Here is a 23,122-nt window from a genome sequence, read left to right as displayed (position 1 = left end):
AGTAATGAGACTAAGAACACTGCGAGCGATCTGGTAACTCTGACTTGTTCTACTTGTGTAGACTGATCTGTTCACCCATTCTAGATGCTCAGTCCGAGTTCCAGCTTCGTACAGTCATCTCGTGATTTTTGAGAGTGTCATAACTGAACCTGTATTTTTGTTGTGTGTTACGAAAATGGAACAGTGGAATTTAGAGCAACCGTTGTGCCATCAGGTAAAACTTGGGAACCCAGGAGTGTGACCTCTGAAATGTTGGAAGGGGCCTATGGAGAACATTCCGTACTAAGAGGAAAAGTTTTTCGCTGACATAAATCATTTTTGGGAGGCCGAGAACGCGTTGAAGATGAACCGTCAACTTCAAAAACCGATGAAAACGTCGAAGGTGTGCGTGCTCCTGTGAGACTGTTCCTCCAGGTCAAAGTGTCAAACAAGTGTTTTACAATGTTATCCTTGAAAGGCTCGGGAAAAGGGTGAACCGAGTGAGAGCGGACATTGCAGACACGCGGATGCTGCATCATGATAACACCTCATGTCACTGGCCACTCCATACGCAGAAATTTTGACCTGAAAAGGCATTCCAGTTGTTCCACAGACCCCCTGTTCACCTAAGCTGAACCCTTGTCACTATTTTCTTTTCCCGAAATTGAAAAATATCTTAAAAGGTCGTCATTTTGGGATTCTGGTGAACATTGAAAAGAACGTGACCAGCATGTTAAAGGTCCTACCATTTGTAGCCTTTAGCGCTGCCACCAAGACTGGGAATAACGCCAGTGTGTAGCTGCCGAAGGGAACTAGTTTGAAAGAGACAGTATTGTTGTTTCAAATAATGAAAACTTTGGTAGACAAAAAAATCAGTCTTCTTACTCAAACGCCTCATATATCAATTTTGATCAGTAGTGATTTATATGTAGCACTTTCATAAAACATTCCATGGCACTGTTATTTAATTTTCCTTGCGGAGACAATACGGCGGCTTTCGCAATTGTACAGAATGTCTCAAAAAGTGCGCTACAACGTCAGTGTGTTATAGCACCCAAACTAATCAAGATATGCACATCATGTTTGGCTTTCGTGACTGACACAATGTTATTTTAGTGCGTGTTCCAGGTGGTCGTGAGCGAAGCATACTGGTTCAAATGGCTCTGAGCACTATGGGACTTAACACCTGAGTTCATCAATCCCCTAGAACTTAGAACTACTTAAACATAATAACCTAAGGACATCTCACACATCCATGCCCGAGGCAGGATTCGAACCTGCGACCGTAGCAGTCTCGCGGTTCCAGACTGAAGCGCCTAGAACCGCTCGATCACAACGGCCGGCGAAGCATACTGACAACGCTTCAAAAAAGGCTGTGTGTGGTATGGTATATTTAGACCAAATTGGACACGCATGGTCAAAGGAACTTCCAAACACGTTTATGGTGCAACCACCCTTGCGCACGTCGATATGCCCGTGATACAGTAATTTTACGCATACAGGAAGTGTCGATGAGAAACACGATACAGGACGACCTGGAACAAGTGAGGCCGATACAAAATGGATACGGCTGGTTTTTCAGCATTCACCACAGAAGTCTGTTCGGAGGCCGTCGCAGGAACTGCAAATCACTATGGTGACCATGCACCGGTTCCTTCGGAAACAGGCTTATCCATACCGACCAAAACTGTTACACGTATTGAAACCCAACTGCAAGCTCAATTCGCAGTGTACGTTCTTCGTCACTTACAGGAGGATGGAAATTTTCCCAAAAACCTAGCAATTCCTGAAGAAGCAACATCCCGCAAGTGTGCTGGCGTACACAAACACAATTTACGCGTCTGGGGCACAATCAATCCGCAAACTATGAAGGAAGAAGTACATGACAGCCCGTAAGTGAGCGTGTAGTGATGTTTCTTGGTTTATCGCATCGTAGGCCCATTTTTTTTCAGAAAAACGGTTAATTGTAATAATTACCTTAATATACTGGAGCTATTTGCGCTACCATCAAGAGATAGTCGTTCTCCAAGAAGATAGTGCACCACCACTCTGCACTCACACTGTATGATATGTTCTAGATCAGGTGTTTCCAGACAGCTGTATTGGCAGGAGTGGCCCAATTCTCTGACCTCCTCGGTCGCCTGACGTTAGACAATGGCTAATCTCTACGGAATGTCGGTCAAGGACAAATTCTACCAACGCCTGCCATTAGTTTCTGGTACTTTCCACATTGTAGCACAGTCAGCAATCGTGATAATCTAATACATAACGAACTGTCAGCCTCGATTGCTCACGTGAGCTCCCGAGGCTCACAGCACGGCGTCCATGGAGTCGAGGCGCACGCCACAGCTTAAGTCTTGGTGTTGACTTAGTACTTATGTACCCCATTTTTAAAATGTGGCTACGCCTATTCCGGCTGCTTTAGTTTTATTTCTAGACCATGCCCTCTTAGACAAATTGCCGCGTGGGATTAGCCGAGCCGTCTAAGGCGCTGCAGTCATGGACTGTGCGGCTGGTCCCGGTGGAGGTTCGAGTCCTCCCTCGGGCATGGGTGTGTGTGTTTGTCCTTAGGATAATTTATATCTTCTGAAGAAGGCTCAATTATTTGGGTTGGAACCTAGGTAAAGGCTGCTTTCATTACCGAAATCGAGGCTGATAGTTTCTTATATATAACAACATTAGTATTAGTAATTTAAATGACTGAATCGTTGCTGCCATTGCCACAGCTGATGTCGATACGCTGCGCCAAGAGTAGATAGAGCTTGAATACGGGTTGGATGTTGCACATGTCACCAAAGGCGCATGTGTCGAAGTTGACTGAACGGCATAAAAACTTCGACAGATAGTGTGTCAAGTAAGCCAAACATGGTGTGGTTTCCCGATTTCCCTGATGAACATATTGCGAAGAGTAGTAGAAAATCAGTTCTAACATGACAGAAATACAGCTGTTGCGTAAATTTATTTCTTTAGTGATGTTCAGTCCAGAGACAGATTTGATACAGCTCTCCGTGCTAGTCTATCTACTGCAAGTGTCTTCATCTCTGCGGAACTGCTGCAACCTACAGCCCTCTGAAGCTGCTTATTGTAATCCAAGCCTTGCAAGGATTGAGTTCGTAGCATGTGCTGAGCAAATCTGCCCTAACCTAGTAAACAGGAGGACAAAACGACACTTCATCGTTCTTGTTGGCTGTTAACTGTTGACATGACTTGAGTGTGGACGTGGTGGAGGTGCAGTCGATGGGACAGTGGGCCTCGACCGTAAAATTTCCTTCCAAGTGCTAATCCTGGTCGGAGGGCTGAGTGACATAGAGTGCTGAGTAGTGGCTGTGTTTCTCAAAATTATTAGCCAGAACAAAATGGCGCAATCCACTGATAAAACAGAGTGTCGTGCAGTAATTTGTTTCTCACGTTCGAAGGGGAACAATTCTGCAACAATCCTTGTTGAGCTCATAGAACTATATGGCAAAAATGCATCACCATACAGAATGTTAAGGGTATGTGTGCAGAAATTTCTATTGATGACGGGGGACAGCGCACTGAACCACATTACATCAGTATTTACTTCATTTGAAGACTATTAATTGTGGCTATTACGCATAGTATGTTCTTAGGTTGGTTAGTGCATCAAATAAATGCGGCACAAGTAAGTCATTAATGTTTATTTTCCCCTTGGCAACAAGTCAGGCATTGAAGTGTGGCTTCGTGGACGCAAAACAGATTATATACTGATTAGTGTATTCTACTTCACAGAGCAGTTACGACCGTGAAGAAAACATCAAGTAGAAAACTATGTGATGTTTGTGGGAAGACTGTCAAAAGCAGAGAAAAAACAATTAACACTCTGAAGTGGGTAGTGAAGAATTTTCATGACGAAGGGCGTATCACAATCGAGTCAACAGTTAAAAAGAGAAAATCGGTGATGGATTAGTTTCAAACATCTTGCATCACATTTTTAACACGACAAAAGTCGTTGCCCGGTGGGTTCCGGCACTGCCCGCACCCATTCGAGAACCCCGCCGAACCCAGGCGGCAGTGAAAATGTGTCAGGTCGATCCAGTTCATTTCTTTAGCCAACTATCACAAAGTATGAGTGCAGCATGTATCACTATTTTCTGTGAAAGCTGAATCCTTGTACATACATAGAGAATGGCGTTCATTTGTATGTGTGCAGATCATTCGCAACTGACTTTATATTTTGTAATAGGATCAAATCGTACGATAGTTCTTCTTCTTTTGAATACAATGTAAAAAAAAGTACAGTAAAATGCGGTTACTTGAAGAAGTGGGGTAACTTGAAACAATTTTTAGTTATCTAATCTTGCTTCTAATATTTCTATGCGAAATATAATTGGTTTTGTGTATGATTCTGAACAACCATACGATAAGCAGTAGTTACAGCAAGAAACTGAAGTAGATGAATGAATTGACTGTAGATGTTGGTTATGTTGCTGACGATTCGTGGTTTCTGTCAGTAGAGCGTGTTACTTCGGTACATTATTTCCCTTAATATGCTTGTCAGACACGAATAATGAGTTGGACAGACTTCCATCGAGCATCACTAGAATCGTGCAGTGATTGTAAATCTCATGCCTCAGATAGGCAGAGGCCACTAAATCTGTAACTCGATGATCAGGAGAAGGAAACAATTTGAACAATGTTGTAAATGCTCTGCAATCCTTTTTCTGATCGGTAGAAGTCGAAAGAAGTATCTAAATTCATGTTGTTGTTGTTTACAGGTTTTCTGTTAAACCTGACTGCCAGAAACAAAGCAAAACATTACAGTTTCATAATTCAATAATTATCGTTTTTTAAACGAATTTGTTTCAAAATCTTCACATTAGATATAGCCAATATAATACCGAGTGTTTTGAATGCGCGGAACAGTTTAGTTGCCGGCCGAGGTGGTCGTGCGGTTCTAGGCGCTCCAGTCCGGAACCGCGCTGCTGCTAAGGTCGCAGGTTCGAATCCTGCCTCGGGCATGGATGTGTGTGATGTCCTTAGGTTAGTTAGGTTTAATTAGTTCTAAGTTCTAGGGGACTGATGACCACAGCAGTTGAGTCCCATAGTGCTCAGAGCCATTTGAACCATTTTGAACAGTGTAGTTTCTCGGTGATTATTTCTGGTTTATTAATATAATAACCCGCCTTCGCGACCGAGGACGCGTAGAGAGTGGAAATATCGATGGCATGCTGTTGTCATTCGAGTTGTAATACCCACTGCCCGCTTGTTACTGTAATCGTTATTAACATTACTTGTGACTGTTTGTTCTGTAGATAATTTGCCCCAGTGGCTATCTGTACCAGTTCGTCAAATGACCTATAGTCACCAGTAGTCTGTTGGGGTAATGTCCGATTGTCACAAGAGCAGATGGTTCCTTATTTGGAAGTTTTTATAGTAGTTTATTGCCACAGTATTACGAAGTCCCGCCTATAATGAGTGCTACACTACTGTGGTATTACTATGAGATTGTTGATTGGGACACTAATCGATCTCTGAAGGGCATTCGTGTTCACAGAGCAGGGCTCTTGCTTCAGATTCTAACCTCAAGAGCACACACTACTACACTTGGCACGAAAACGAATATGTTCATTGTAACAACGGACTGAAATTCCTTCTAGGACTTGTTTAATAGTAAGAAATGGATTGCTTAGTTAGTGTAGGTACAAGGAGTTATCGTTTGAGCAAGCTACAACAGCTTCTCCATGATTAAAGAATTTTAGAGCACAAAAAGAGTAGATGCTTTGTAAGATGTTAGTAGTACCTCTAAGTCCTCCAATCTCAAGTCTCTTCACATATTCTTTACATACTGGTGTCAATCTTACGTTGTTCTTTGCCTGTATCCAAAATGCCAAGCGTTCTCCCATGGATGCTAGTCCTGAGAGGTTATAGAAATGCCACGTTTCCGCGTTTCCCAGTATTTGTTCTAATTTTACGGGCGTCCTGAGGTATTTCTTTTACAAATCTGTCCGAGGTAAACTAGGATCTTTATTTGTGTCTGGAGATATTCGCTTAGTTGGGAATCAATAGACCTCCACAAATCTGAGTTTAAATTCACTAAATGAAGACAAGTAGGCAGTTTCGTTCGTTCTGTGTAAGAAAACCAGCAGAAAGCACGTTTAGATGCTCTCCTATACACTACTTCTACGCAGAGAAATGAGAAACCGCCAACAACCGACGATCGCATAACTGCGTCGCCCCACCACTGGCCAATTTCTCGTCGACAGACTGTATGTGATCGAGAAAATAAGGCGATTTGACCCATATATCCGCAGCTTTTGAAGTCCCTGTCCCATTTAAGTGATGGCGGGCCTAGATTTGGTATAGTACATAACTGCAGTGTGTCTTTTCGCCCTTCCGTGTAGGCCTGATCAGACAGCTGAAATTATTAATCGCTACACTCCGAAGCCACAGATATGTGTTTCAGTCACAATGTGACCAAAGACCTTGAAAAAATATTTTCCTCACTGTACGGTTTACTGTGTTTCAAGCTAGGTAATTTATTTCTAAACTGAAGTACGACTGGTAGCATTAAACTGTATGGCCTTGTGTATCAGAAATCCGACACCCGGCTGTGGTGGTGGTGGTTAGTGTTTAACGTCCCGTCGACAACGAGGTCATTAGAGACGGAGCTCATGCTCGGGTTAGGGAAGGATTGGGAAGGAAATCGGCCGTGCCCTTTCAAAGGAACCATCCCGGCATTTGCCTGAAGTGATTTAGGGAAATCACGGAAAACCTAAATCAGGATGGCTGGAGACGGGATTGAACCGTCGTCCTCCCGAATGCGAGTCCAGTGTGCTAACCACTGCGCCATCTCGCTCGGGACACCCGGCTGTGTAGATATCTAATCTGAGGGAGGAAAGAGTAAGCTGTCCATGAAGTTAGGGGATGTAACGCAAGTGAAGTAACATTTTATAATCATATTGTAAATATAATAATGGAATCGATGTGGCAAGATGTCTCCCCTGCTGCGATCATAGTGAAATGGATATTCAAAAACAGCAAATTAAGAGCTCGAAGCTTCTGAGATTCATCCTTCTCTTTATATTGGAATGGCAGGCCTCTTACGTCGTTATAGTATTTCGGACAAAAAGAACAAACATCGTGATTTATGCATTCACCATGTCAGCCGTGATGACTGTTCGTAAAAACTAATGGCAAATCCACCGACCGCTTCTTGCTATCCCTCACGGCTGGACTGTTATTACACTTGAAGAAGGACGGGTAAATGAATGAAATTTGGTCGTTAATGATGTGTCGACGTCGACCTGATTAGAGCACTAGCTCGGATTGAGATGGATGGGGCCGAGTCTCGTTTAAAAAGCCATTTCGTCTTTTGCCTGCAGTGATTTAGGCCCAACCACAGAAAACCTGAGCACGGATGACTGGGCGGAAATCCGGGACTCGCAGCTTCCCCACAAGACCAGAGTCCTAACGATTTAGTGATCTCGCTCGTTAGGCTGGGAGGTAAGTCAGTCTTTCCGAGCAGAATCTGCTGTAGATAAATTAAGCAATTGTTCTGAAATCTGTACAACATATGACTTACGTATGGAACAGTTAAATATAGAAAGCAATAAAATAGTATTACACTATGAATAAGAATATGTAGCGAAAGCTAAGCGCTGGAGTAATTGCTTTTACAACTAGAGATATACATCGAAAGTGGTTCTATATATTCCCGTGAGTATTGGCTTCTCAGACATTCTATATACGCGTTCAAAGTTTACATGCATTGTCTGCAGGGCAAGTGACGAGAATGAGCTGCGTAATGACAATATTACACACACGCACAGCGGGAAACATGATAGGGAACAAATGTTGTGTGCCTTGAAGAGATATATTAAGCACTGTTCGCAATACATCTTTAGCAATTGTGTTGGAGTGAGTGATTTCGCACTCTCAGAACCGTGCGAAAGTGTACTTGAAAGCCGGCCGAAGTGGCCGTGCGGTTAAAGGCGCTGCAGTCTGGAACCGCAGGACCGCTACGGTCGCAGGTTCGAATCCTGCCTCGGGCATGGATGTTTGTGATGTCCTTAGGTTAGTTAGGTTTAACTAGTTCTAAGTTCTAGGGGAATAATGACCTCAGCAGTTGAGTCCCATAGTGCTCAGAGCCATTTGAACCATTTTTGTACTTGAAATATAAACCGCTCATCTCAAAAACAGTTGTATGAGCCACTTTCGTGCAATACTAAGTGTGTTACCGCGAGAGACATTTGAGTGATCCCCTGTCCAACCTTTGAAAGAGGAACATTGGGCGAAAAAAAATATCGATATAATAGGAGATTAAATTGAAGCTAAAGTTAACGGAAAATATCTTTTGGTGTCATTCAGACGGCATGTAATTCACTGCCGTTTGCTACGAGGGCAAGGTTAGATGTTCTCTGCTTGACAGAGAAGATGCACTTAGTTTTTTTTTTTTTTTTTTTTTTAATGCAGTCCGCTTTTCGGCCAAAGGACTGTGGGTAAGATTTTTGTAATGAGTTGACTTCATCCTCTAAGTGCGATCGTGGGAGTTGTGATTATATCCTTACGCGTCAGCTGTAACACCTTTCTCTAGATGTGGGACAAGTAGAAATTACAGATTCACAAATCTGGTGAATAGCATAGATGTTGCAGCCATCCAAAACCCAAGCATTCTAGGCTCATTAACCCGAACTATCGGGAATCTCTACCATCTTTAACCCTAAAAGGGACAGATATCAACTTGTCTACTTCCGCAAAAAGTCTAGGAGGAATAATAGATGAAAATCGAAATTGGAGTGAGCATATATGTAGTGCGCAAGAAGAGATAAGCAGCTCTCAATGCCCTAAAGAAATATAAAAAGCTCTTCCCTCTCTACCTGAAAAAGAAACTTATAGAAACACTTATACTTCCAAATATTGATTACTGCGATATTATCCTGCAACACCTTTCTCAGGAAAGCTCACGGCTCCTGGATCTGGTTATGAATGCTTGTGGTCGTTACGTCTATGTTGCTCGACTCTTTGATCATATTTCACTATCAATTGCACAGCTGTCCTTGCTGCGTGCAGACAGGCGCAGAGATTTCCATACCCTCTGTCTTCTCTACTGCCTTATTGATGTACACTCTCCGCCATATCGCTCCGCTAACTTAACGCTCTTGTCTGAACAACATGGCAGATCAGAATACTTTCTGCCCCCCTCATAGTTCACCCACTTTCTCCAAGTCCTTCTCAGTAGCAGTTACCCGACTCTGGAACAATCTCCCGCATAGTATTAGAGAACTGAGCTTCAGAAGACAGTTAACGACATACCTAGTAAAGCAACAGTAATGATTGTCATTGTCCTTATATGCACTCGTTATCCTTGCATATCCTTCTGTCCAACCAGATCTTCTTAATTTCTCAGCAAACGTAGGCGGTGCAGTCTTCTTAAATTTTCTTTCCCCAGAACTCCCTATACCAGAAAGCATCTTTATTGTACATCTATAAAATCTTTCTTTACCTGCCACTATCATTATTGTTATTATTGTCATTATTATTATACTATTAGTGGAAGCAGCAGCAGCAGCAGCACCAGTACAAGTACCGCCAGTATTAACTTGATTAGTTCATAGTCAGCATTATGCAGCACATTGCCAATATAAACACTCAAAGAATTTTAATACTATTCATCATAAAAAAAATTATTTTCTAAGTAAATATGATGTGAAAAAGGTAATGTTTGTGTGAAATCCTCGTCCGATTAAGATATGGCCTGATAGCCCTAACTAAATCAGGCTAAATAAATAAGTACTCCATATTTTTCAGTTTATTCGCCGCCAAAACATATTTACAGGCAAGTACAATGTCCTAACGAATGATAATTTTTGGAGGTTTTTGCTGTTCAGGACTCCATTCACTTACTTTCTGATCACTCACCTGATTCATAAGACTTGTGCAGTATCCACCAAATATTGTTTTAGCCCTTGCAAGGTGATCCATAAAGAGAATCACTTCTGCGTCTTTGTAAAACCTCTGCGGCTGATCGAACACAGTTCCCCTTTGATACACGTCATCGACTTCCACGCGTTGTTATTTCACTTCTTATGCGAAGTGGCGCCGCCATATCACATTCACATTAACTAATCGGTACACGAAGTTACTTGCATTCTTTTTAAAACGGTAAAAACAAAAAAGATAGAAATAAGACTACGATTTAACGTCGCATTGACGGGGAGATAGAGACGGAGGTTCAGGCCATAGTTGAGACATTTGTTAGCGCATTTGCTTTTGGTCATCATTCAACAAATGTTGCACTGATCTTTCGCAAAAATTTTGTCATAGTCAACTCTTTTTGTGTTATCTGCTGTACTGCATGGTGTACACTCTCGGTTATTCCCTGTGACGTTACAATTTTGGGATGCTCTTGGAGAAAAGTACAACCACAACTGAAATCAGGCACTCAGCTGTTAAGAAAAACAGACCCCTTTAATACTTTTCAAGATCTTGATGAATTTACAGTTGTTATTAACTGCTTCTCAACAAAGAACTAATGGCGCCATGGTATCACAGTTTATTCATTTGAAGGAAATGTGTACAGCACAACAACTTTTTTTAAGAAAAAAGAAACAATAGAAACAAAACTGTTTTACGAAACACCAGCCGACATTTGACTTAGTTTACTGAGCATCGTAATTATATGAAAACAATAAAACAAAAGTTCGTTGATATCAACTCCACCAATGTGTAACATCGGTAGCCTCGTACCTGCTTTGGAGTACATTAGAGCACTAAGTTAGCACCAGGTGAATCGTCTGTGGACGAATATGTGCACGCGGCTCAACGTGTAAGCTGCCGAACGCAGCATGGCCAGATCGGCTTTTCTCGCGAAGAAGGACGAGGGAATTGCTCTCCAGGAACAATTCGAGTTAAGAGGAAGGGTGGATATACGCTTCTGGCGTTGCAGACCAACCTTAAGTGACGAAAACACATTTTTTTGGTCGAGTTTTGCTCAAAATTTGTCAAATCATAATCTTTGGTCCGCCATATTGGATTAACCATTTGAATTTTGAAAATCTAACTTCAGATTTGTGTTTAGTGACATCAAAAATATATCATAGCATGTAGTTTTATGCAAATTGAACTTATGATACATGTAAAAGTCTTCCCTGCACTTTAAACAGGTTTTTCTCGACAAACGATTTTTCAAAACTGCGTGGAGCATAAAATAAAAACGGGTCAACCTTCTACATTTGACACACGAAAAGTAAACACTTTTCGTAGGACCTTATACCTATAACATATGAAATTTGTTAATATTAACTTATTTTTGGTAAAACCGTAAAGAGTGAAACAAATCCTCAAAAATCGAACTTAGAGTTCGAGTTCCACCTTATCATGAAAGTTAAGGTTATTTCATTGTGGTTAGATATTAGCTCCCATAAATTTAATGTTGTATCGACTAATGTTACCCATTTTTGATTTCAAATAACTTCTGAATGGCTCCAATGCACGCAGTCTGCGTATTTCAGACTCGCAGGCCCTTGATCAAACCATAATTACGGGCGCCATTTTACTTTTTTGTATTACAAATCTAAAATAATGTACGGAATATGGTCAATCATAATCCCCAAACAGATCCTTAGTATGTCTTTTGATCGTCTCAGAAAACAAATTCCAAACTTTGCCCATTTTTTGCTCATTTGAATGAGAACCTGGCCTTAACACAGCCGCTTAATCGATGGAGCTCAGGCCACGTGAATGTTATCGCTACGTAATTATACTCATTAAATGGCACTGCTCTTCTCCGAATGTCCTGTAAATTTAATGTAATTATCCTCCTAATGCAATTACCTTCTTGACAGAGAGTAATTAGATTATTCACACTATCAGAAGTATGCTAGTGTGTTAAAGAGTATGTTCCTTTATTTAGTACGGACTTTCTAAATATACAGAATACTTTTCCAGCAGTTTCATGTGTTTAATTGTTTCAGGAATACATCAGTCTCTGAAATGAGCCTGCCCAAGGAAGAATTAGTGAAATGGTGACAATGAAAATGTTTACTGTTACGCATTCAACAGACGTAAAGTTTTCAGCTTTATTTTTCTCGTTAAGTACCGTTTACTATCGATTACACACTCACCTTAGTGATTATTTTGTTTAAGCCGTCGCTGTACTTTCGATTTTCTTGAAGTAAATAAGTAAAAACGAGAGAGGAAGTCGTAATTTCTTTTGACCTGTGGATGTTGAGGTGATCGGACGCAAAGAGGGGCCGCTAACATTTCTGTAATAAATTTATTATTTTAGAGAGCGAGTGTTAAGTCAGCTTAGTGTGGCCTGCATTAAGTATAAACCTATTCAATTATTTGATATTTATGTTAACTGAAGGACTAAGAAAAAGATTAATCCCACTATCTAATAGAAGACAGTAAGTGCCGTAACCTGATTTCCCATAAACTTAGCTCAGTGAAAGGGGGGTCAAAATAAGCGGCTTATGCGTAGATCCTCTATTGTGCGTGTGAGAAAATAGCCTTTTAGCGAGTACACAATTTAACAGAATCGGTGGCACAGTGGCACCGTCGCTCAAAAAATGGCTCAAATGGCTCTGAGCACTATGAGACTTAACTGCTGAGGTCATCAGTCGCCTAGAACTTAGAACTACTTAGACCTAACTAACCTACGGACATCACACACATCTATGCCCGAGGCAGGATTCGAACTTGCGACCGGAGCGGTCGCGCGGTTCCAGACTGTAGCGCTTAGAACCGCTCGGCCACAACGGCCGTCCTACCGTTGCGGCTGCACAATTCTGCGCCCCGTGTTCGAAACGAAATCATTATTTGTATTGTAGTTTTTCATTTATCTACCCCTGCCCGTACAAAGTTATAACACGAACTTCTTCCAATAGCGTTGTTCTTATTCGTCTACTAATTGTATATCCCAATAAATTTCAAACAAAAGTGAGGAAATTGTTTGAAACTGTTTCCAGTGAAATACCTGTAGTGTATCTTGATTCGTAATCAACCGTAGCAAGTGCCAGTTTCAGGAAAAGTGATCCGTTATACGTGGTTTGTCCCGAAATTATTGCCAACACTTGAAATCTTCAGCAATGTTTAAGACGTTGCTTCTTTAAGTCAGATTCTTACAATGAAATGTCAGTGTGGCAAACATGCCTTTGCGCGATGCTGGTGGTGTTCGGAATTTTTATGTTTGGAATATTTCTACGATCGTTATCATCCAAGGGAATGCACCAAATATTCCTGAAGAACGAACAAAAGACTGAAATATAAGAACTAATACACTGATCAGCAAGAATATTATGACCACCTACCTAATAGCAACCGGTATGTCGACCTTTGGCACGCGTAACAGCAGCGTGAAATATTGAGGCCTTATCTTGCTGAAAAATGCCACTGACGTCGAGAAACATGATCGTCATGAAGGGGTGTGCGTGGCCTGCAACCAGTATACTATACTCCTTGGCCGTCATTTTTCCTCGCACGAGCTCCATTGGACCAATGGATGACCACTTGGATGTTCCCGAGAGCATAATAGAGCCGCCGCCAGCTTGTCTCCTCCCGCAATACAGGTGACAAGGAGTTGTTCTCCTGGAAAACGACGGGTTCGCGTCCTGCCGTCAGGATGACGAAGAAGGTATCGGGATTCCCCAGACGATGCAACGCTATGCCACTGCGCCAACGTCCGGGGCCGATGGTCACGTGCCCGATTTAGTCGTAGTTGCCGATGTCGTGGTGTTAACATTGGTAAATGTATGGGTCGTTGGCTGAGGAGGCCCATCGTTAGGAGTGTTGGGTGCAGTGTGTGTTCAGACACAAGCATGAAACTGTGATATTAGTTCCGCCACAGTTCGCCGCCTGTCCACTTTTACGAGTCTGCCCTGTCTGCGACGTCCGACATCTGTAATGAGGGGCGGCCGCCCCACCCCACGTCGTCTGGACGTGGTTTCAGCTTGGTTTCGCCTCGTGCTGAAGACACACATCACAGCACCCCTCGAACACCCTACAAAGCGTGCAGTTTCCGTAATGCCCGTGCCGAGCCTCCGGATCATCACAATCTAACCTCGCTCAAATTGAGATAGACCGCGCGCCTTCCCATTCTATACACGGACAACACTTTCACTGATATTGCGTGCACCGTGCGTGTGTCTGACTAGCAGTCATTCCTTTTAAGGTGACGCTGCTGGCCGGCCGGTGTGGCCGTGCGGTTCTAGGCACTTCAATCTGGAAGCGCGTGACCACAGGTTCGAATCCTGCCTCGGGCATGGATGTGTGTGATGTCCTTAGGTTAGTTAGGTTTAAGTAGTTCTAAGTTCTAGGGGACTGATGACCACAGATGTTAAGTCCCATAGTGCTCAGAGCCATTTGAACCATTCGGACGCTGCTATTCGTGGACGGTTTTATGTCGATAATAGGTCTGCGATCATAATGTTCTAGCTGATTAACGTATGAGAAGTAATACGAGAATGAAATGTAAGAATTTGAGAATTTAAACAGATTGAAACAACTGAAAATACCATACAGGCATATAATAAGTATATGACAGTTACTGTGAAACCAAGCTGTAACTTTACTGTTAATATAACGCCTTTGTACCTCTTAACTTGATAACAAATACTCATGTAATAATCTTCTACGGACGTGAGTAGGTAAACGAAAATAAAATAAAATAAATAAAAATAATAATCCTGTTTCGAACACGGGGCGCAGACGTGAGAGGCCACCATTTCCGCTGAAATCATGGCGCGCTGGAAGGCATCTAAAGTACGTCGAACAACCTGACCGTCGTTTTTTCAGCTAAGGTAGAGTACCTAGGGATAAGCGGGGACACGTGGTTCTCTTCTTTTGATCCCTCTTCCACCCAGCGATGTTTCTGGGAAATCGGTCTATGGCACCTGCCATGTTCTGCTCGTAAGTAAAGAAAAGACTTCTCCGCCTGTCACACCGAATCACGTCTTTCTGAAGAAGACGGAAAACACTTTCGTTACTCAAGTGGTGTGAGAAAAACTGCAAGAGCAGGAAGGCGTGCAAAAGTACGTATAGGAAATTGCTGGCCTGGATGCATGTACTACTTCGGTTGGAATCAGCTGAAACTGGCTGGCCAACAACTGACGTAATTAGTCCTCGATAGCTTGGATACTAGCACTGGAACAGAGTTGATGTCCGAGCCGACGCCCCCAAGATCTACTGGGGATGGATATTGGGCTCCTGCTAGCTACACGAGTACATCATCATTATAAAGACAGTTCATAGAGACAGGTGCCATGTTTGGAGGAGAACTGTTCTGTTCAAAAGCGACACTACAATACTGTCGAACGAGCGGTAACAGATGAGAGAGGAGTTTGTCCGTGACGTACTATTGTGCCGTCAGAGTTCTCTCAAACACTACGAGCCGCGACCTGAGGCCATATCCGATGGCTTCTCACACCACGACGCTAAGAATAACACCCACTGCGCCTCTCCCCAGGTCGCCGCCATACTTTCCCACGATGATCATCGAGGCGAGCAGAACTGTGGCTCACTGCTGAGCACGATGCGACGCCTCTCATCAGGAGTCTGTTCTGACAGTCCCGGCGCCACTCCGGACGCAGTCCTTTGTGTTGCGGTGTTAACTGGAGGCTAGGCATGGGGCGGTAATGCACTAGTCCATCTGCCGCTAGTCTCCGATCAATGGTCCAGTACGGCGCAGAATATTGGAGGAAGTCAATTACATGGTATCGGATGGCAGCCACAGATGGCAATCCTCTCAGGGATTGGCCAGACGTATTGACCGAAACCCGGACGACGATTATACCTTTCTTCACGTTTTCAGGCAGTCCGACGTCGGGCTGTTATCACATCCGAGTGCTCCACAAATCTGGATATTGCACAATACGATGAATCCTCCAAACGGAGATCCACAATGAGGTCCGAATGGTTCGAATGGCTCTAAGTACTATGGGACTTAACATCTGAGGTCATCAGTCCCCTAGACTTAGAACTACTTAAACATAACTAACCTAAGAACATCATACACATCCATGCCCGAGGCAAGATTCGAACCTGCGACCGTACCAGTCACGCGGTTCCGGACTGAAGCGACTAGAACCGCTCGGCCACCACGGCCTGCTATTTTACTTCATCTCCAGTACATAAGAATAATGGTTGGAAGCTAGGGCAACATCAATTTAACAGTAAAGAATGAACACTGGCGCACTTCATGCTAAGTAACTGCTTTAGAATGTCGGCACACATACTGAAATTGTAACGTTGCAATAAATAACTCGAGTAACATTTTCAGAACGTTGTCATTTCTGAAATACTGTGAGGTTGTGGAAAGGAGTAAAAAGAAAACAATCAAGCATATGCCGTTAACAAAGTTGAATTCTAAAACTATCTTACGAAATGGGCAGATCCCTATCTTCTGTTGGAACCTTCGCCCGAAACGTCGTGTGTGAAGTGATTTGCTTCCGAGGTATGGCAGAAAACAAAACGTCGTAGCGCACAACTTCCTCAAATGAATGAGCTCATGATACGTATAACAAGGATCTCACATAGGTGTTGTACAATTTGATAAGGGGCATAGGAAAAAACTGCAGACAGAAGAAAATCCAGAGTGGAATGTGAAACGTGGTTACTCAAGCATCAACAGGAAGATTAAACTTGTTAGCCGCAGGTTACGTGTCAGTATTTCTTTTAAAATGATACATAAAACAGCAACCAGTCACTTTCTTCAATACTTGTCTGTTATTCCATAAATCGGTTTTAGAACGCAGGTGGTTTTCTGGAAGTTACGAATCTATTTCTAGCATAATGCTGGGTACTGGCCCTGTGACAAGAAGACGGAAAATGGCGATGTATCAAAGCATGTTCCATCTTCTTCTGACAGATATGCAACTTTCAGAAAAAAACCTGAAGATTAACCTGAAAAGGTTCGAAAACCGGTTCATGGAACAATAAACAACTATTTAAAAAGGTTACTGGTTGTGGATTTATGTATTTACATTCAATTAACAGTCACGTGTTCTAAAATATCCGTTATGGATAAATTTAAAAAGGATACTTTTCATTAGTGAGCTGTGACCCTCAGCTGTCGGCATGAAGTAGTACGAGAATTGCCTGGTACTAAGAACGGAGCAGTTCAGTGTTCATGGACAACATTCCTCTTTGCTATACGACGAAAATGAGCAGCGTGTGAGGATACAGCGGCGAATGCGCTGCTGCACCGATTTCTCTGTGATCCTGGTCACTGTTCGCAAACGTGGAGTCACGGATCTAATGCTACAGGCTTAGAGCTGCTGACCTTCGAAGGCAACTGCCTACGCCGGATACTGGCGTATCTGATGACCTTTTGAAAGGTTACTTTTCACCAGGACAACGTCCGGTACCTTAAAACTCAGACAGGTCGACGGTCTGTTTGGTTGTTCAATCCTTCGAGCTATCGACTGTATAGAGCATTTGATCAAATTGAGCATATAAGCATGGTAGGAACCAGTCACAGTGAGCTACTCGCTACAGCAAACGAATGCGGGCAAGCTTACGGAAAAACATATACCCTGAAGGGGAAATGCTTTCTGAAACAGTTCACTTGGTATTGCGAAGGGGACAAATCTTCATGTGTTATTTCGGAAATATATGGTAGTGGAGATCAGATTCTTTGATTCCAGTGCCCCATGAGATATTATACAAGATGACAACTGCGTACAATATTATAATTATTATTTACGTCAAATTTCATCGTCTTCGACTTCAGGTCGTTTTACGAAATTCTTCCCTGTATCTTGGCGGTAGATCAAGCAAATACGAAATTGTCACAGCGTCCAATAAATTTAAAATGAAAGAGGGATATAAACGCGAAGAGTGTCATAAATTCAACGCAGACGTTTACAGCGCTACGGAAATATTTCAGAAACATTTATGTTCAATTTAACTTCTCTCTAAGCCATTAATAAAATAAACATAGCTCGCACATTAAAGCGTTAATACAATTTTTATAGCGACGATCTAGATGCATTCAGAGCGACTGATAGATCTATTTCCACACAAAAAAAATTTACTTCCTACAATTCCGTACCCAATGTAGCTATCAGTACTGCTCTTCCTTATTGAATTCATCGCTGCACTTCTGACATTCTTTAGAGGCGCAGCAGTGAACCATCATTATGCTTGCCTTGGCGCGCAGCGGAAACAAATATTGGTTCTACACTTGTGTGAAACTTATTGCGTGATACATTTTCAAAACTGTATTAAAATATCTGGCTGCTACTCGTATATAGAAAGGACAGAAATTTCCAGCCGAGAAAAAACCATATTTCTGATTTCTGTTACTGTTTCTATTCTTTTTTAAAACTGCGCTGTAGAATATCTTAAAGTTGTTAGCAACATTTAAATCATAGTGAGACCCTTAATTTTTGGTCATCGAATTGCCCCGAAAAGGAATTTACGTTTCTTTGTTTTGTTTCTTTTCACTGACACAACCGAGATCTGAAATTATATCTGTCTTAGATAATACCCTTTTATTGTTTCCTTAATGTTTCCTGTATTTTGTGTACTAAGAAATCTGTCGGCGTCCCGTAAGTGATTCGGAAATTACTCGAATTCTTGATTTATTTTGTGTAAGACACTACCACGATAAAAACTCTTATATGGTTACTTCCGTATTCAGCACTATTCAGTGCATGGCGGAAGTTTCTCGTCACAAATGAAACTCGACTTTGTTCTACACCATTGAAAACTCGAAGGAATAAAATTATCCAAAGAGTTTTCTGTGTGCGCGTAGTAACATCTCTTGCTTTGATAACGCAGTCTGTATATAGAAACTGTGACGTCAAAATCGTTTCGTAATCTATCTCCACTGCCAGTAGCCAAAATTTTGTAAAGGACTTTTATGAGAGGAAATGATGTATTCTTCAGCTTCAACGAGTGAGCCGACGTATTGGTGACAACACTATACTCGCAATACTAAGGATTCGGATACTCGTCCTAGCACCTGATATAAAGTGTTGCGGTTTCTGTAAAACATTTCAGGTAAATGACTGGATGTTTTTCGCCTTAACTCTAAGTGTGGTGTCACCGCCAGACACCACACTTGTTAGGTGGTAGCTTAAATCGGCCGCGGTCCATTTAGTACATGTCGGACCCGCGTGTCGCCACTGTGTGATCGCAGACCGAGCGCCACCACAAGGCAGGTCTCGAGATACGGACTAGCACTCGCCCCAGTTGTACGACGACTTTGCTAGCGACTACACTGACGAAGCCTTTCTCTCATTTGCCGAGAGACAGTTAGAATAGCCTTCAGCTAAGTCCATGGCTACGACCTAGTAAGGCGCCATTAGCCTTACATAGTTGATAGTTATCGTATGAAATGTCTCATCCAGAATGCTGTATTCACAACAAGGATAAATAAAAGTTAAGTATTCGAGGAGCTGCATACTTTTATTATGAAAATTCACTACTTATCCTGTTCCAGAATTCACGCCCGTCTGCGTTAGATTTCGGCCTCCTCTATCTACAAGGTGTTGGCACATTTACCAACACATCACTAAGGTGATGTATTACAGGTTAGTGTATCTGGTTTCGTCGTGTTTTGTAGAAGTGACACCAAAATTTGCGTCATAAATTTCTAAGAATTGGTCAAGTAACGCAGCTTTTAGCACGCGTGTTGATTCTTCTTTTGTATACTCCAGAGTTAACCAGGGCATGGCATATGATAATGTACTGTATCCACAATCGTCAGCAATTTTCAAAGCAATTCTTGATAATTTAGTTTAGTTTCTACTATGACACGTTTATCCTTCGATCACTTTTTTTGTTGCAGTTGAAGTATTTGTATTGTTTACCAACCAACACCTGGAAACGTTTGACAGCTTGATGGAAGCAAATCACTGGGGAAGTCTCCCCTGTTTTACACTACGTACTCTCCAAGAGACCAGGAATAATTGCCAGCCGAAGTGGCTGTGCGGTTAAAGGCGCTGCAGTCTGGAACCGCAAGACCGCTACGGTCGCAGGTTCGAATCCTACCTCGGGCATGGATGTTTGTGATGTCCTTAGGTTAGTTAGGTTTAACTAGTTCTAAGTTCTAGGGGACTAATGACCTCAGCAGTTGAGTCCCATAGTGCTCAGAGCTATTTGAACCATTTTTTGAACCAGGAATAATTCAAAGTTGTGTTCACTGTTAAAACGACACCAATTACAATGAATGTATCGAGTGAACCACAGTATCTGCAAGCAACTGCGACTTGAACATGTTAATGACTTGCAAAAGGACCACAAAAATGAAAGCAATACAGTCGTCAGGAAATGAGATATAGTTTCAACTGAAACCCACTGACGATACCTTGTTAATAAAGACTAAATTCGTCTGGGTATTTAAATACATTTATCTGCGGCATGCAAAAGCGTTGTAATTGGGACAAAAATACGGAATAGCAATAACAAAGATTATTTATTGCATTATTTAAATCAAATTAATATGGGCAAGTCCTCGACAGAATTTCAGTATAATGCTACTTTTCTAACAATTCATCTCAGAATGTCACCTATAGTGGAGGACACATAGTGGAACAATAATGAATTCGGTACGTGGGAGATATAGCTAAAATACTGTACAGGTTCAAAATGTCTGTTAGAATAGTGTACGTGGAACTAACAATTTTACATGGAGATGATGAAGTTTATTTGGCTTATTACTTAACTGTTCCACCTTTACATACGTTCGCTCGATGTGGTCGGAAAATTGTACTCAGGTCTGAAGATAGCCATCACAGACAAAAATTAATAAGCTATGTACAAAACTGTAGTCCTTAACTGGATTAAATATAAAAAATCCATTCTTGAATAACTGGGGAATCTTGTTGCAACGATTTCGCAACTCGTGATGTTGACGTCAATCTCGGCAGAGCATGCCATTTCGTACAATCTACAGAAAAAAATCTAAATCTTAAGCTTGAAATATTCCCGTATTCTGCTGTGAGATGTAGATAAAACCATAAAACCGACAGCTCTTACGCAAACTATCAAAAGAATTATTCTTTATAACATTAACTTAGATTGGATCAGAATCAGCTGAACAAGGACAAAGGCTTGCGACGTATCTAGTAATGAAAATGACAGTCGTTTCACCATTTCACCATATCTCACACATTTTCGATTGACGACAAGTCTGGTGTCTGGCGGGTCAGGGCGAAAGACTTACATCCCGTGACACCAAGAAGGCATGTATTCGTGCACAATCAGTGGTCGTGTTATCTTGCTGAAAAATGGCGTCTGGGGTGTTGCGCGTAAAGGGTATGGCTGCGGGTCGCAGGGTGTCATTAACACTGATGAAAGTGCCCTGGACAAGAACCAACTGTGATTTGTGGTTGTATCCAGTAGAAACCCACACCGTAAGAGCTTGAGCTGGCGCTGTGTCTTGTGGGAATGTAGTCACTGTGATGTCGCTCCCGCTGTGTGTGGCGAACAAAAAAGCGGCCAACATTTTCAAACAAAAAGAACCTGGATTTGTACGAAAACACTATTTTATACCATTCCTGTCTCCAGTGACGCCATTCCACACAGCACTGTCGTCTAGAATGTTTCTGCACATTCGTCAAAGGTAGGCGGAGAAGTGGATGACGCGCACGTAACCCATGCCCATGCCGTAATAAATGACGATAGACAGTCACTCCTGACAGTGTACGGTATGTTACACTGTTCGACAACTGTGCCAGAGCCGAGGAGGACACAAAAAAAATGGCTCTGAGCACTATGGGACTCAACTGCTGTGGTCATAAGTCCCCTAGAACTTAGAACTACTTAAACCTAACTAACCTAAGGACAGCACACAACACCCAGCCATCACGAGGCAGAGAAAATCCCTGACCCCGCCGGGAATCGAAGCCGGGAATCCGGGCGTGGGAAGCGAGAACGCTACCGCACGACCACGAGATGCGGGCGAGGAGGACACAGATCTGTCCTGGAATGCCATTCGAATGAGGTGTCGATCTACTCGGGGGGTAGTCAGGATGGTGCGTTCTGACCTATCTCGTCCTGTTCTACGGCCTTCCGTGAATCATTGTGGGCACACCCCTTGCACTTCGTCCCACACGAGTGGCAGTTTCCCGGATGGATGGATGCGTCACATTCTATCATACCAATAATGCGCCGTCTTTCAAACTCACTGATTTGACGGTACGGTTCACGCATACGTCTGCGAGACATCCTGCACGTCTGCTTACGTCACACTGATCCATTACCTTCGGTTTATAACGACAACGACAGTCGCACGCATATTTTAACGGTAGGTGGTGCTGCACCGCGATATCGATGTTGACCTTGAACCCGCGGTCCGACATGGTGCGAATGCTATTCATTTCTGCAGAACATACTATTGTACATGTCCTGTGAATATGAACGTGTTATATCTAGTCATTTAAGGTGTTCTGTTTTTCCTGAACACTGTTTTATTTGAAATACTTAAAATATGTATCTTTTGCACTTGTAAGACGCAAAATGCTTCTCTTGAATCTTTTTTTTTTTTTCATACATATCATTTTCATTCATTTAACGAGCAATTTTTTTAAACAAAAGTATTTCCACGATGGATACAGATGGTGCAATAGGCACCATAGGTATATGTGCCAAGTGAATTTGAACATGAACCCATTTGTTAGAAAAGCAGTAAGACTTGAGTGCACATTATACGTTTACCACTATTACTTGTGTAATTAATGTACTCAAATGATCTGACAACGCGAAAGGAACTGAATCAAGGAGACAGCAAGGGGACACGCTTCACATTTAATAGCTTCAAGAGATTTTTATGAGGCATATCTCAGGGTAACTAGTACAAAAAAGTTTGTTACAGCCGTGTCAAAATGTAAAGTACTTAGGAACCTGTGTTCAAGGTCCCCTAAATCTTGTGAAAGCTACTTAGAATCAACTGGAAAATCCTCTACTTGTCCATGTCCAAAACGACGGAATTCATCCTGTAATTCTATACAAGATCTACTGACAGTCAAGTGTGCTCAAAATGAAACTTAAAGGAAACTCGGATTGGTAGCTTTTAAAGAAATTGAAATACCCTTTCTCAATGAACACATAAGCTGTTCCACATTTACTGCAGATGGCATCAGAAGTTCAGAAGGTGTCAAAGATACCTGCTATAGATGGCTTCTGCCAGAATTAATGAGGATGCAAAGAATGCTAAGCAGCTTGCAAATGGATAAAC

Source organism: Schistocerca americana, chromosome 2 (assembly GCF_021461395.2).
Source record: "Schistocerca americana isolate TAMUIC-IGC-003095 chromosome 2, iqSchAmer2.1, whole genome shotgun sequence".
Classification (NCBI taxonomy): Eukaryota; Metazoa; Arthropoda; class Insecta; order Orthoptera; family Acrididae; genus Schistocerca; species Schistocerca americana.
This window is presented reverse-complemented; position numbering follows the sequence as displayed.